Genomic DNA, 15195 nt, shown 5'->3' with positions numbered 1-15195 from the left:
AACACACTACTCCATGACACATTTGGTTCAGTTGGCAGCACTCTCGTCTCTGGATGACATGATTGTGGGTTTGAGATCATGCTCATATGTTCTGAATAACTGTTACTTTTCACCTTTCCAGATCTAGAATCGGAAAGACAAGAGCACCACACACCTTGGAAGAAAGTGTAATTTTCCCCACCAAGTTCCTGCACAACTGGTTGAACATTTTTTCCTCCTCAGTAGTTTTCCCACACCAATTGTCTTCGTTCCTCTCCTCAAGAGAGCGACTGGCTCAGGTACTTGTTTCACACGCATCCGCCAGCACCTCACTCAACCATTGTTCAGGTAGATGCCTCAGCATTGATTGGCAGCACGTTTCATTCAATCACTGTGCTGTTACAGTCAAACCCAATCCTATCACAGCCAATTGATCCAGTCCTCACCTCAAATTTACACAAACAGATGTTGCTAAATATTGATTGTGGGGCGAGAACCCTGGGAGCCATTTTGTTTTTACTGTACGGATACAAAAGGAGAATTGTAGCACCCCAACTGTCGAGGTTGAAATCCACCAACACAGCACGGCCCAGAGATTGAACAGAGGACCTTTCTGGTCTATATTTCAGTGCTGCACTATATACCCATTAGCCATTGCTGGAGTGTAAAATTATGTTACTAACAAAAATTAGTTTCAGCTACAGACAGAATGTCAATCAGACAGTTGGATCTCCTCCAGCACTGTCTACATAGTGGCACAGCAAATATATCAAGCAGTCTAAAATACAGCGTTCACCAAGAATTTACACACAATCTGATAACACACCTGGAGAGTGCCGCTATTTCAAATGATGTTACAGCCTCTCAAGTATGAAACTTCAGATTAAGATTGAAACTGCTAATCCATGTCAACACACCAGTTGAAGCTTTATCCTGTAACAGATGCAGAAATCTTACTTCTGCATGTGTTCCCCGTCAACCTTTGCCATATTAAATTCCAGTTTCACATTATAATGGAAACGGCCCCGGTGAACTTGATTACACGCTCGCTCTAGTGGAGGTGTGGCATCGCCAATGAGGACTCGGACTGCGGCATTCTGAATCAATAATCATTTGCGGAGAGCACTGAAGAAGACGAGGCTTACGGTGTGTATCTGAGGATTTTGGATGTAGCGGGGGATGGACGAGGCTCGAGGTGATACAGGTGTAGATATGGGGATTTGGCAGCAGTGGGTGTGCAGGTGGGGGAAAGGAAGTAGCGATGGATGCAGACAACATTTGAAAGTAGAAGAAAGCGGTTTTGGTAACTGATCAGATGCAGGGGAGAGAAGCTGAGCTCAGGGTCAACATTCTGCCAAAGTTCAGAGACAGTCATTCACAAACCTTGAAGGCAAGCAAGCAACCTGCCCCCGGGGATCCATTCTAAGCAGATGGAAGAGCATTAGAACATCACGGTATGACAGGCCCTCAGTTGCTGCTCCCCACCCCCTGCAAACCCAGGGGCAATATCATACCTTTCAGTTAGCAATCCCTCCTGATTACAAGGCGAAGATCAAGAAATCACACTGGAGAAAATTACACATGCTACAATGAACAGTGGCCCACCAACAGCAACTATCATCACCAATTCCTTTTTTAAATCCACCCACTGATTAAAATTATCTGATTTACTGATGATATTTTTTAACCTCAACAGTTGATATGACTTCATACATTAATTCATCACCATATTCCTTTACTAAAAGGTAGAACACTGTAGCAGTGTGGTTATTTGTGGCCGAACGCTCTCCGAGAATTAAACTTAAAAAAGGACAAAAACCCAAGAATAAATCTTTACGCAAATCAGCACGAGCAAATGCGATCATTGGAATCTGAAGATTACAAATGATTCATAATTTCAGAATGGAACAGAGCCTCTCGTGAGTGGAGGATCGTTCCTGACTGCAAATCCTGCTGCATAAACATTCATTAGTCTAATTTTTTGAGGTGGGATGGGGGAAGAAGAAAGGAAGAGAGTGGGAGTTAAAAATTACTACACCAGTGGCGCAGAAACACAAATATTATCTTTAAAAATAAAGAGATTTTCTCCCCTCATGTTGAAGGCTCCAATTCCTGCAGGGCAAGGTCCTACCGCTGCCATCAACCAGGTCATTCTTGACGAGCGAGCCTAACTGGTGAACTTGCGCAGCCTGTTCATTCACAATGGGCATCACAGCCAGGCCCTGGCCCTCTCCTCGCTCCATGTCGACACACAACCACTTTCCATTGGATAGCAATCAGGAGTGGAAACTCCACCTGAATTTCCCCCTGCCTCACCCCTCCCCTCCAAGGCCGAAGGACTACTGCCGTGGCTACATAATTCACCACAGACCACTAAACAAACCTGGGCCTCCTTGGTTAGATTACTTTAGTTTGCAGTTTTAATACTGGTATATAATATAATAGAAGATTTGGCATTTTCTTGTGCTAAGAGGCGATCTGATGGAGGCGTTCAAAATCATGAGGGGTTTTGATTCGGTAAATAGTGAAAAATTACTTCCACCGATCGGTGAGTTGATAACTAGAGGACATGAATTTATCAGCACTAAAAAAAAGTGAGGCGGGGAGGAATTACACAAAATTACACTTTATTAAATCAGACTGGCAACACTGCTCCAAAATATGGGATGGGTAGGCAGGTTCGAGACACCTTCATAAATGGAGCAAAACTCAACGCTATCATCTCAACCCCCTGACCTATTAATGCCTTGCAACGCACTCGAGAGAATCCCCTCCCTCCACGGTACTTTGCGGAACCACGTGAACACAAACAGTTCCCCTCCCCATAATACTTCATTTCAATATAATAAACCAGAAACCATCCTTTTGGATGCACACTACGAACATGTGCTTACTGCAATGGATACCAAACATGTCAAGACATATTCCCATACTCAAAAAAGGGGGAGGAGGAGGCGGGGTCAGATAGTGTAGACTTGCTCAGTAAAAGCAGATAGCACTACATCCGTAACTGTACTGCGTTTAATGTCAGAATATACACACTCCTTAGATGGTGGAAGTGAAAGAAAAAAAAGCCCACCTTTTTTCCCCCAATAGAATATTTTCTCAATTTTGCAGAGTGCAATATCTCTAGATTTTTTTTTAATAAATACAGCAAATTGCCTAAAAGCTTCACATCCAAGATAATCAATAACATTATTCCAAACCAATTATATTTGCATTTCTTAATTCTACAGAAATTGGGTTTTTTTTTTTTAATTCCTTCTTAATGCTGGATAGCCTTGCTGAAACAGCAAGCCTCATATCCTGTAAAATGTGTTTTTAAACCTTTCGTTATGCTGTGACAGATGACTGCAATACGATTATATAAAGGATTATTAAAAATTTCCATAAACAAAGCTTGCACACATTTTTCCCCCAAATCAAAACTGCAAAAAACAGTAAAAAAATAAGTCCAAAACAGAGAGACCTTCTGAACTTTCCATACAGAATTCCACCAAGCGTTCAAATCCGCTCTTACAAAGAGCAATGTGCCCTTCGTTTAATTTATTTTTACACATAAAAGAAATTATTTCTTCAACACGTTTTGACACATGGCTAGCTCGACCACGGAAATACACAAGTCGACAAAAATGTTATTCCTCTTTTTTTAAAAAGTCATTGGTGAACACACACAAAACAAACCAAAAAAAGGGGGAAAATGAAATATTTCCAACAAAAATCAGACTTGTGGGGAGGCCAACAAAAAAAAAATATATATATAAAACATATACACACACACACACACATCAAATACATATATATTATACGTGAATATACGTATATAATACAAATGCATATATATACACACAAGAATATACATATATATAAAATGCATATATACACTATACATATATAAAATGCATATATATATACACACATGAATATACATACAAATGCATATATATACACACATGAATATATACATATATATAATACAAATGCATATATCTACACATGAATATATATATATAAAATGCATATATATATATACACACACGAATATATATATATAAAATGCATATATATACACACATGAATATACATATATATATTAAAATACATATATATACACATAATGAATATACATATATATTAAAATACAATATACATAATGAATATACATATATATCATATACACACACACATATACGCACACATTTACCAATATACAAAATAAATATACATATCATATATATATATTTACCAACAACAAAATATATATATATTAAAAAAGAGCAAGCCTGGAATACAAATTAAGGCTCAAATGAGGAATTAAGATACAAATAGAAGGGAAGAAAAATCTACCTACCTTGCGCACAATAAAAAGGCAAATATATAAATATTTTTTTTCCAAGGGGAATGTTAAATTAATGGTCAGCAGACATCTTGTTTTCTTCTGGAATCACAGGACAGATGGAAAAGGGGGTGGATTAAAAGTGATTTGCTTTTTTCTTTCTCTTTCCCCCCCTCTCTCTCTCTCTCTCTCTCTCTTGGAAGTCTAGCACCGTGCAGAAATGGCGGATCTCTCCCTCTCCTGGACTCTTGGTTTCTCCCTCCCTCCGTTCGTTCACCAACTTTTTTTTGCTCTGCTACTTCCCCCCCGCCCCAGGAGCAGGCCTCGCCCAATGATGCTTCTCAGGCCGCCATGGAGGCGCGCTCCGGCGATTCCTCCAATTCTCTCGGCCAATTCTTCTTCTTCTTCTTCTTCTTCTTCAAAGATCGAGGAGGAAAAAAAAATCCGCACCATTCGCTAGGCCGCCCCCGATTTTCACTCAGAAATGTCGACCAACAGCCGCTCTCGCCTCGACTAAAGCATTTTTTCCCCCTCCTCCTCCTCTCTCACCAACAACACACACAAAAAAAAATCTTCTACAATGAAGAGATTTTTTTTTTGAGCCGCCAACCGAACTTGATGACTCTTCTCGCTCGATCCCGCCTTCGCCACGGAATTTGGGACGCCTTCATTGGTCGGTCGCTTTCGGCATGGCCGCTCCGATTGGTCGCCCGACCTGCCAGTCGAGCCCGGCATTGTATTCAGCACTTTCGGTTGCGGTGCTCCGAGGCGTGGGAGTGACAGGAAGTGGTCGCTCGCACCGGAAGATGGCGGCAGGGCACGCTGGGAGTTGTAGTTCTCTGGGTGTATGGGGTTTTTTTCATTTTAAAATTTCAACATTTTATTTACAGTTAATTAATGACATGACAGAGCTCAAGCCTTTGTACAAAGTCACAAGCCATCATTGCCTACAAGGCAGGGTCCCAGTTTCTTCAAGTTGGTGATGTGATAGAAACATAGAAGATAGGAGCAGAAGTAGGCCATTCGGCCCCTCGAGCCTGCTCTGCCATTCAATGAGATCATGGCTGATCTCCAAGCTTCTTGATCATCCAGCATTTTCTGTTGTTATTTCGGATTTCCAGCATCTGCAGTATTTTGCTATCGTTCTTGATCATCTTCACTTGTTCATCCAGATAGTGGGTGTTCTCTGGTGCCGGTCACATTGTCCGCATGCCCGATACCAGACTCCCAAAACAAGCGCTCTACTTGGAGCTCTGGCACGGCAAGAGAGCCCCAGGTGGGCAGAGGAAATGCTTCAAGGACACCCTCAAAGCCTCCTTGAAAAAGTGCAACATCCCCACCGACATCTGGGAATCCCTGGCCCAAGACCGCACAAAGTGGAGGAGAAGCATCCGGGAAGGCACCGAACACCTCGAGTCTCTTCGCCGGGAGCAAGCGGAAGCCAAGCGCAGGCAGCGCAAGGAGCGCACATCAACCCAAGCACCCCACACCCACTCTCGCCACCGACACCTCGGGGCTCTTCTTGCCGGGAGCAAGCGACCAAGCCAGCTCCAAGAGCGCTCTGCTCCTTTGGGACAGCTCTGGTACTCGGGCACTGCGGACCAATGTGACCGGCACCAGAGAACTCCACTTTGAATGTGAACAAGTCGAAGATGACTCAAGATACGATCAGCAAAATACTGCAGATGCTGGAAATCTGAAATAACAACAGAAAATGCTGGAAATACTCAGCAAGCCAGGCAGCATCCATGGAGAGAGAAACAGAGTTAACGTTTCAGGTCTGGGACCCTTCATCCCAGACCTGAAACATTAACTGTGTTTCTCTCTCCACGGATGCTGCCTGGCCTGCTGAGTATTTCCAGCATTTTCTGTTGTTATTTCAGCAATCCTTCTGTCTATCTAATTCATTCATGCTGGGCAGATCAGACACTTATTTTAATGCAATTTTGCTCACTTTGTATGTAAAATCCAAACATTCAGGCTGTTTTAACATGGCTTGTGCATAGAGAAAGAATTTAAGACTCTTAATTATCTACATGATTGCATCTCTGTTGTTTTTTCTGTTCCAGTGGAAATCTCTTGAGATTTGTCTTCTTGTGTGCCCAGAGAAAGTCTATTATAATACATCTGATTGTACTCAGCCTGTGGATCAGTGGGTACCAGCCTTGCATCTTTGTCAGAAGGTTGTGGGTTCAAGTCCCACTCCAGAGACGTGAAAATCAACAACTTGTATTTATATAGCGCCTTTAACATAGTAAAACATCCCAAGGCATGTCACAGGAATATTATAAGACAAAAAATTTGACACCGAGCCACTTAAGGAGAAATGAGGCAGGTGATCAGAAACTTGACCAAAGAGGTAGGTTTTAAGGAGCGTCTTAAAGGAGAAAAGAGAGGTAGCAAGGCGGAGAGGTTTAGGTAGGGAATTGCAGAGCTTGGGGCCCAGGCAACAGAAGGCATAGCCACCAATGGTTGAGCGATTATAATCAGGGATGCTCAAAAGGGCAGAATTGAGGAGCGCAGATATCTCGGGGCGGTTATGGGGCTGAAGGAGATTACAGAGATAGGGAGGAGCGAGGCCATGGAGGGATTTGAAAACAAGGAGGAGAATTTTGAAATCGAGGCGTTGCTTAACCGGGAGCCAATGTAGGGCAGCGAGCACAGGGGTGATGGATGATGGGGACTTGGTGTGAGTTAGGACACGGGCAGCAGAGTTTTGGATGACCTTAAGTTTACATAGGGTAGAATGTGGGAGGCCAGCCAAGAGTACGTTGGAATAGTCAAGTCTAGAGGTAACAAAGGCATGGATGAGGGTTTCAGCAGCGGATGAGCTGAGGCAAAGATGGAGACGGGCGACATTACGGAGGTGGAAATAGGCGGTCTTAATTATGCCACGGATATGTGGTCGGAAGCTCATTTCAGGGTCAACTATGACACCAAGGTTGTGGAAAGTATGGTTCAGCCTCCAACAGATGTTAAAGAGAGGGATGGAGTCAGTGGCTAGGGAACGGAGTTTGTGGAGGGGACCGAAAACAATGGCTTCGGTCTTCCCAATATTGAATTGGAGAAAATTTCTGCTCATGCAGAACTGGATGTCGGACAAGCAGTCTGACAATTTAGAGACCATGGAGGGGTCGAGAGAAGTGGTGGTGAGGTAGAGCTGGGTGTCATCAGCGTACATGTGGAAACTGACGCTGTGTTTTCGGATGATGTCGCCAAGGGGCAGCATGTAGATGAGAAATAGGAGGGGGCCAAGGATAGATTCTCGGGGGACACCAGAGGTAACGATGCATCAGCAGGAAGAGAAGCCGTTGCAGGTGATTCTCTGGCTACGAGCACTTGAGCACAAAAATCTAGGCTGACACTCCCCGTGCAGTACTGAGGGAGTAGTTGAGACAGAGATGCACTTCCTCACAGCCTGTGGAAAATATCAGGGCATCAGAGAGAATTTCTATCAAAAATTCTCACAAATATGCCCTGAATTCAGAAATCTGACTGACAACGAAAAACTCCCATTCCTACTGGGGGAGGAGAGAAGCTGTGTAACACTGGCGGCACACTATGTTACAGCTTGCCATGAACAGAGGGACAACCAGTAAACTAAGACAAGAGTATATATAAACAAGGCGAAAATATATTTATAAACTCAGGGATATACCTGTTTATACACTGTATGAATGGAACCGCGTTTATGTGTTCAACCATAAATGTATTTTGATGCTTTGGCAACATAAGATGTACCTTATCATGCCAATAAAGCGATTTGTATTGTATTGTATTGAGTGCTGCTCTGTCGGAGGTGCGGTCTTTCAGATGAGACATTAAACTGAGGGCCCCGTCTGCTCTCTCAGGTGGATGTAAAAAAATGTTGCTGCCACTAAAAGAAAGACTTGCATTTATATAGCGCATTTTGCGACCACTGGATGTCCAAAAGAGCTTTACAGCTAATGAAGTATTTTTGAAGTGTAGTCACTGTTGTAATGTAGGAAACTATTTTGAAGAAGAGCAGGGGAGTTATCCCCCGGTGTCCTATGCCAATATATATCCCTCAATGACCATCACTAAAAAAACAGATTATCTGGTCATTTATCACGTTGCTGTTGTGGGAGCATGCTGTGCACAAATTGGCTGACTTGGAGGAGGAGGGAGGGGGAGAAGGGAGGGGGAGGAGGAGGAAGGAGGAGGAGGGGGGAGGAGGAGGAAAGGAGGGGGAGGAGGAGGGGGGGAGGAGGAGGAAAGGAGGGGGAGGAGGAGGAGGAGGAGGGAGGGAGAGGAGGGAGGAGGGCGGAGGGAGGGAGGAGGGAGGGGGAGGAGGAGGGAGGGGGAGGGAGAGGGAGGAGGGAGGGGGAGGAGGGGGGGAGGAGGGAGGGGGAGGAGGTGTTGTATCCGTGTGTTAATGGAGACACAGAATGCAGGAGTTGGTTTAACAGGTGTTTACTGAACAAAGTCTGGAGGTGAACTAAAAGATACACGACACTATACAGGCTTATATAGCCCGAGTGGCCACTACCGGCATTACAGTACACAGGGGCTCTTAAAGGCACATACACCACAATTCCTCCCCTTTTAGACAACCAGTACATAACATTTTAAGTAATCATTAATTAACATGTTTACAAGAACAATAATCTACACATTTGCTGCAGTTAATCAATTATAAGTCAGTCTCTCTGGAGGCTTCCTGACTCGGTCCGGATAACGCCTCGGTGGTGTAGTAGTTTTCGGTGGTGTAGCAGGTTCTTTTGGCAAGGTCGATTCAGCTTGAATGCCAGTGTCGGGTTCATCTGGTTCCAGTATCACCGGATCGGAGGTAGATACTATGGGTATCTCTGCTTCATCATTAGGCGTACAGAGTTGTGGTGTAGGTTGTCCCTTTTCGGATGACTCTATGATCTGGTCAGCATGGCGCCTTATTATGCTTTCTCCAATGTCCACGGTATACATCAGCGGTCCTAGTCGTGTGCAAATAGTTCCAGGCTGCCATTTCTCGGTACGGTAGTCCCGGGCCAAAACTTGTTGACCTATCTGGAAGGTTCTAGTTGGCCTTTCATTCATGCCTTGAAATTGCCAGTTCTCTACGTCCCTTCTGATGTTTGGCTTGATCAAATCCAGCCGGCATCTTAGTCTTCTATTGAAAAACATCATGGCGGGAGTTTGGTTTGTAACCACATGTGTTGCATTCCTGTATGCAAACAAGAAGTTATCTACCTTACGCTGTAGATTTATGTCTTCATTACCCATGGCCTTTATGGCGTTCTTGAAGGTCTGGACAAACCTTTCAGCCAATCCATTGGTGGCGGGATGGTATGGGGCGGATGTGTAGTGCTTAACCCCATTGTTTTTTAAGAACTTCCTGAATTCTTCGGACACAAATTGCGGTCCATTACCAGAACAGATCTGTTCAGGCAGCCCATTCCTGGCAAATATGGTCCTTAATACTGTGATGGTTTTTTCCGTGGTGGTGGAGGACATCTTTATTACCTCTGGCCACTTGGAGTGTGCATCAACCGCGATTAAGAACATTGAGTCCATAAATGGACCAGCAAAGTCGATGTGTACCCTTTGCCATGGAGATGCGGGCCACTCCCATGGATGTAGAGGGGCTTGTGGTGGGGCGTTTTGGACCTTCTGGCATCCTAGACAGCCCTTGGTCATTTCTTCGATGTCTCCATCGATACCTGGCCACCACACAAATGCTCTGGCTAGGTTCTTCATTTTCACTCCACCCAGATGCCCCTCGTGAAGCTCCTTTAGCACTTTATCCTGGAGTTTGGGTGGAATCACCACTCTGGATCCACACATCAAGGTTCATAGAAACATAGAAGATAGGAGCAGGAGTAGGCCATTTGGCCCTTCGAGCCTGCTCCGCCATTCAACGAGATCATGGCTGATCATCCAAACCCTAGCACCCGGTCCCTACACCGACAGCCATCCCACCCAAGCTCTATCCCCGTAACCCCGTAACCCACTTATTTAATCCCCCCTAACACTAAGGGCCAATTTTTTTATCATGGCCAATCAACCTAACCCGCACATCTTTGGACTGTGGGAGGAAACTGGAGCACCCGGAGAAAACCCACGCAAACACGGGGAGAATGTGCAAACTCCACACAGACAGTCACCCGAGGCCGGATTTGAACCCGGGTCCCTGGCGCTGTGAGGCAACAGTGCTAACCACTATGCCTCGGCACACTGACAGCTGTTCTCTTCTTTGCGAGAATGCTGGCAACAGTGGTTCGCCATGTGCTGGCCATCCCTTCACCGTTAAATCGTAGACTCGTGAGAGAGTCGGGTCATTTCTCGTTTCCTTTTCAATGGTAGAATTTGTTACTGGTAGACATTCCACTATGGTTGAGTGGAACATCTCCACTGGGTCCACTGTAGGTGCCTCTTCTACTGTTGGCAACGGTAGGCGCGATAAACTGTCAGCATTCCCATGCTGTTTTGATCCTTTGTATTCTATGTCATATTGGTGTGCCCCTAGGAAAAGGGACCACCTCTGTAGCCTTTGCGCTGTCATAATGGGAACGCCCTTTTTAGGGTTGAATATGGAGACGAGGGGTTGATGGTCAGTCAACAAGGTAAATTTTTGTCCGTGTAGGTAATGGTTGAATTTCTTCACTCCCCATACCAGGCTGAGTGCTTCCCTGTCGATCTGGGCATAGTTACGCTCAGCTGAGTTCAATGAGCGTGACGCAAAAGCTATCGGCCGCTCCGAGCCATCAGGGAATCTATGCGATAATACCGCTCCTACGCCGTAAGGGGATGCATCGCACGCCAGTCTGATTGGCAGTGATGGGTTGTAATGAGCCAAAACTTCCTTGGACGTGATCAAGCCTTTGCATTTATGGAAGGCACGTTTACAGTCTTCGCTCCATTTCCAAATTACTCCTGTTTGTAGCAGTTCGTTAAGAGGGTGCAGAACAGTTGACAAGTTCGGTAAAAATTTATGATAGTAATTTATCAATCCCAGGAACGACCTTAATTGTGAGACATTTTCAGGTGCTGGGGCTTTTATGACCGCTTCAATTTTTTCAGGTGACTTATGCAACCCTTCTTCATTAATTATATGGCCACAATATGATATTTGTTTCTGGAAAAATTCGCACTTGGGGCGATTTGCTCGTAGGCCCCGTTCTCTCAGCCTAGTGAGCACCTGTTCCAAATTGGCAAGGTGCTCCTTGTCATTTTCTCCTGTTACAAGGATGTCGTCTAGGTAGCATTGAGTCCCCGGAATCCCTTGCAGGACTTGCTCCATAGCTCTTTGCCAGATAGCTGGAGCTGATGCTACTCCGAAAACCAGTCGATTGTACTGGTACAGGCCTTTGTGTGTGTTTATCGTAGATACTTTTTAGAGGCCTCCTCAACCTCCATTTGTAGATATGCCTGTGCCAAGTCAATTTTGGTGAAACGTTTCCCTCCGGATAGTGAGGCGAAAATATCTTCTATCCTCAGAAGAGGATACTGTACCGTGTGAAGGACTGGGTTTACAGTCACCTTGAAGTCCCCACAGATGCGAATTTTTCTCTGTTCTTCAGATTTATCATTATTCAACGTTTTCTTTATGACCGGAACGATGGGTGTTGCCCACTCACTCCAATCTATCTTGGATAACACGCCTGCCTTTTCCAAATTCTCCAGCTCTGCCTCGACTGCTGGACGAATTGCGTATGGCACCGGCCTTGCCTTAAAAAACTTGGGAATTGCCGCATCTTCCACTTTTATTGAGGCGGTGATGCCTTTCAAGGTTCCTAGTTCCTGTTGAAACACTTCTTTGGCGTTGGCCAAGATGTCTTTTAATCGTTCAGGTATGACGTCATCATCATTTTTTTTCTTACTGGTCACCGTCAGTGCCTGAATGGAGTGCCAGTCTAAACGTATCTTCCTGATCCATTCACGTCCCAACAGCGGTGGACCACCATCTTGCAGAATGTATAAATACAACTTCTGTATTTCCTTGCCGTTGTATACAACAGGCACCCTTATTTTCCCTCTGTGGTATACTTTCTGCCCCGTATATGATTTCAAGATAATGGATGTGTCTTTCAAAGGTATATGCGGAAATAGCCGCTCGTAATCCCGTCGACTTATGACGGTCAGAGCTGATCCTGTATCTAGCTCCATTTTAACTGGGGACCCTGCTATCGTGAGGGTAACCCAAATGGTCTGGTAATCTTCTTTGGCAATTACATTATGTAATTTGAGACAGCTTAGTCTCTTGTTTCTGGAGTCGTTATCGCTCTTCTGGTCTTCGGAGCTATTGTCCGTCATCATTTGTACCTTTCTGTACTTTTCCTTATTGATTTTTTTTCTGTCAGTGGATTTTTTGTTTCCAGATCGGCATACACGTGCAATGTGTCCCATCTTTCCGCATTGCCTGCATGCTTTGTCCTTGAACCGGCAGTCCCTCTGGTCATGGGTGGATCTGCCGCAGCGATAACATCTCTCGAAACCCTGTGTCACTTCATGGGTGCCGAAGTCCCTGTGGCTTTTGCTGTATCTCTGCAGCTCCTCTTGCTGCTGCTTCGTATGATACAGCCACACTGAAAGCCTTGTCCAGTGTTAAATCTTTCTCAGAAAGTAGCCTTTTCTGTGTTCCTTCACTTAGGAGACCGCAGACGAATTTGTCTCGAAGAGAATCTGCCAGTCCTGCCCCAAATTGCCAGTGCTTTGACAGCTTCCTTAATTAGGTGAGGTAATCAGCGTTACTTTCATTCTTGCGCTGATTCCTCCTGAAGAATTTGAATCGTTCCGCTATCAGCAGCGGTGTTGGGTTTAAGTGCTCCTGTAGGGTATCAACAATCTCCTTAAAATTCTTGTCCATCGGTTTGGCTGGAGTGATTAAGTTTCGTAACAGCCCGTATGTCCTTGCGCCCATTAGATTTAGAAGTATCGATGCCTTTTATCATCCTCTATTTCATTCGCTGTGCAATATACCTCCACTCTTTCCATATATGTGGTCCAATCCTCTATATCACTATCGAAAGCAGTAATATTGCCAGTCTTAGGCATCCTGAAAAAAAAATGGCGCCTCCCGCGCTTTCCTTTCTTCCCTGCCGAGAAAAAATGTCGCCTCCCGCGCTTTCCCGCCGCTGCCAACGCTGTTCTCTGCGGTTTTTATTCACATAGATATTTTTAATAGTTGGAGACTCGTTCCCGCCGGACTCTCTGGGACTTTTCCCTCCCTCTGCTTGGTCCGAACGTCGACCTGCTTTTGCAGCGCCGGCCGTCTCCCGAGTTGCTCCACCCTCCGTCTCTGTTTGCCTCTGCCTTCGCTGCTCGGCCCCGCTGCAGAGCCAGCCGATCGAGCCCCAGCCTGCCGCCCAGGAAGGATTATTGAAGTACCTGCCACCAGCTCGGCTAGCTGGTGAAACCACAGTTTTTTTCTTTTTTTTTTCTTCGACCTTTGTCTGAGGAATCGATCTCCTTGAGGTGCTGCCGAATTGCAGGTAAGTCCATTTCCAATTCGTCGCCACTGTTGTATCCGTGTGTTAATGGAGACATGGAATGCAGGAGTTGGTTTAACAGGTGTTTACTGAACAAAGTCTGGAGGTGAACTAAAAGATACATGACACTATACAGGCTTATATACCCGAGTGGTCACTACCTGTATTACAGTACACAGGGGCTCTTAAAGGCACATACACCACAGGAGGGAGGGAGGGGGGGAGGAGGGAGGAGGGAGGGAGGGGGGAGGGAGGGAGGAGGGAGGGAGGGGAGGAGGGAGGGAGGGGGGAGGAGGGAGGGGGGAGGAGGGAGGCGGGAGGAGGGAGCGGGAGGAGGGAGCGGGAGGAGGGAGGGGGAGGAGGGAGGGGGGAGGAGGGAGGGAGGGGGAGGAGGGAGGGAGGGGGAGGAGGGAGGGAGGGGGAGGAGGGAGGGAGGGGGAGGAGGGAGGGAGGAGGGAGGAGGGGAGGGGGAGGAGGGGGAGGAGGGGGGAGGAGGGAGGGGAGGAGGGGAGTGGAGGTGGGAGGGGGGAGGGGGAGGAGGGAGGGGGAGCAGGGGGAGGAGGGGGGAGGGGGAGGGAGAGGGAGCGGGAGGGGAGGAGGGAGGGGAGGAGGGAGGAGGAGGGGGAGGGGAGGAGGGAGGAGGAGGGGAGGAGGGAGAAGGAGGGAGGAGGGAGAAGGAGGGGGAGGGGGAGGGGGGAGGACGGGGAGGGGGAGGGGGGAGGACGGGGAGGGGGAGGGGGAGGAGGGGGAGGAGGAGGAGGAGGGGGAGGAAGAGGGGAGGGGGGAGGAGGGGGAGGAGGGGGAGAAGGGAGGGGAGGGGGAGGGGGAGGAGGAGGAGGGGGAGGAGGGAGGGGAGGGGGAGGAGGGGGAGGAGGGAGGGAGGAGGGGAGGAGGAGGAGGAGGGAGGGGGGAGGAGGAGGGGGAGGGGGAGGGGGAGGAGGAGGGGGAGGGGGAGGAGGGGGGGAGGGGGAGGGGGAGGGGGAGGGGGAGGGGGAGGAGGGAGGGGGAGGGGGAGGAGGGAGGAGGGAGGGGGAGGGGGAGGAGGTGAGTGAGGGAGGAGGGGGAGGAGCTGAGGAGGAGGAGGGAGAGGAGGAGAGGGAGGAGGGGGAGGGAGAGGAGGAGGAGGGAGGAGGAGGGGAGGATGAGGGGGAGGAGGAGGGGGAGGAGGTGGGGGAGGAGGAGGGAGAGGAGCTGAGGGAGGAGGAGGGAGAGGAGGAGGAGGGGAGGAGGGGGAGGGGAGGAGAGAGGGGGAGGGAGAGGAGGAGGAGGGAGGAGGGAGGAGGGGAGGAGGAGGGGAGGGGGGAGGGGGAGGCGGGAGGAGGAGGGGGAGGAGGAGGGGGGGAGGAGGAGGGGAGGTGGAGGTGGAGGAGGAGGAGGGGAGGAGTGGAGGGGGGAGGAGGGGAGGAGGACGAGGGGGGGAGGAGGAGAGGGGGG

The 15195-nt window shown here is 47.5% G+C and overlaps 1 protein-coding gene across 1 annotated transcript in view; it reads right to left on the bottom strand.

Annotated features, from left to right (window-relative positions):
- The window catches only part of arhgap35a (Rho GTPase activating protein 35a), a 133024-nt gene extending 128029 nt beyond the window's left edge, over positions 1-4995 (bottom strand). The window contains exon 1 of the mRNA XM_085973375.1: positions 4331-4995. The gene's annotated coding sequence lies outside the window, so the exon portion shown is untranslated. The remainder of the gene's footprint in view (positions 1-4330) is intronic.
- Positions 4996-15195: the final 10200 nt, after the last annotated feature.

This window comes from Somniosus microcephalus, chromosome 34 (assembly GCF_052327205.1).
Source record: "Somniosus microcephalus isolate GS21.2 chromosome 34, FLI_Smic_1.0, whole genome shotgun sequence".
Classification (NCBI taxonomy): Eukaryota; Metazoa; Chordata; class Chondrichthyes; order Squaliformes; family Somniosidae; genus Somniosus; species Somniosus microcephalus.
Note: the sequence above shows the minus strand (reverse complement) of the source record. Positions and strands in the feature narration are given on the sequence as shown.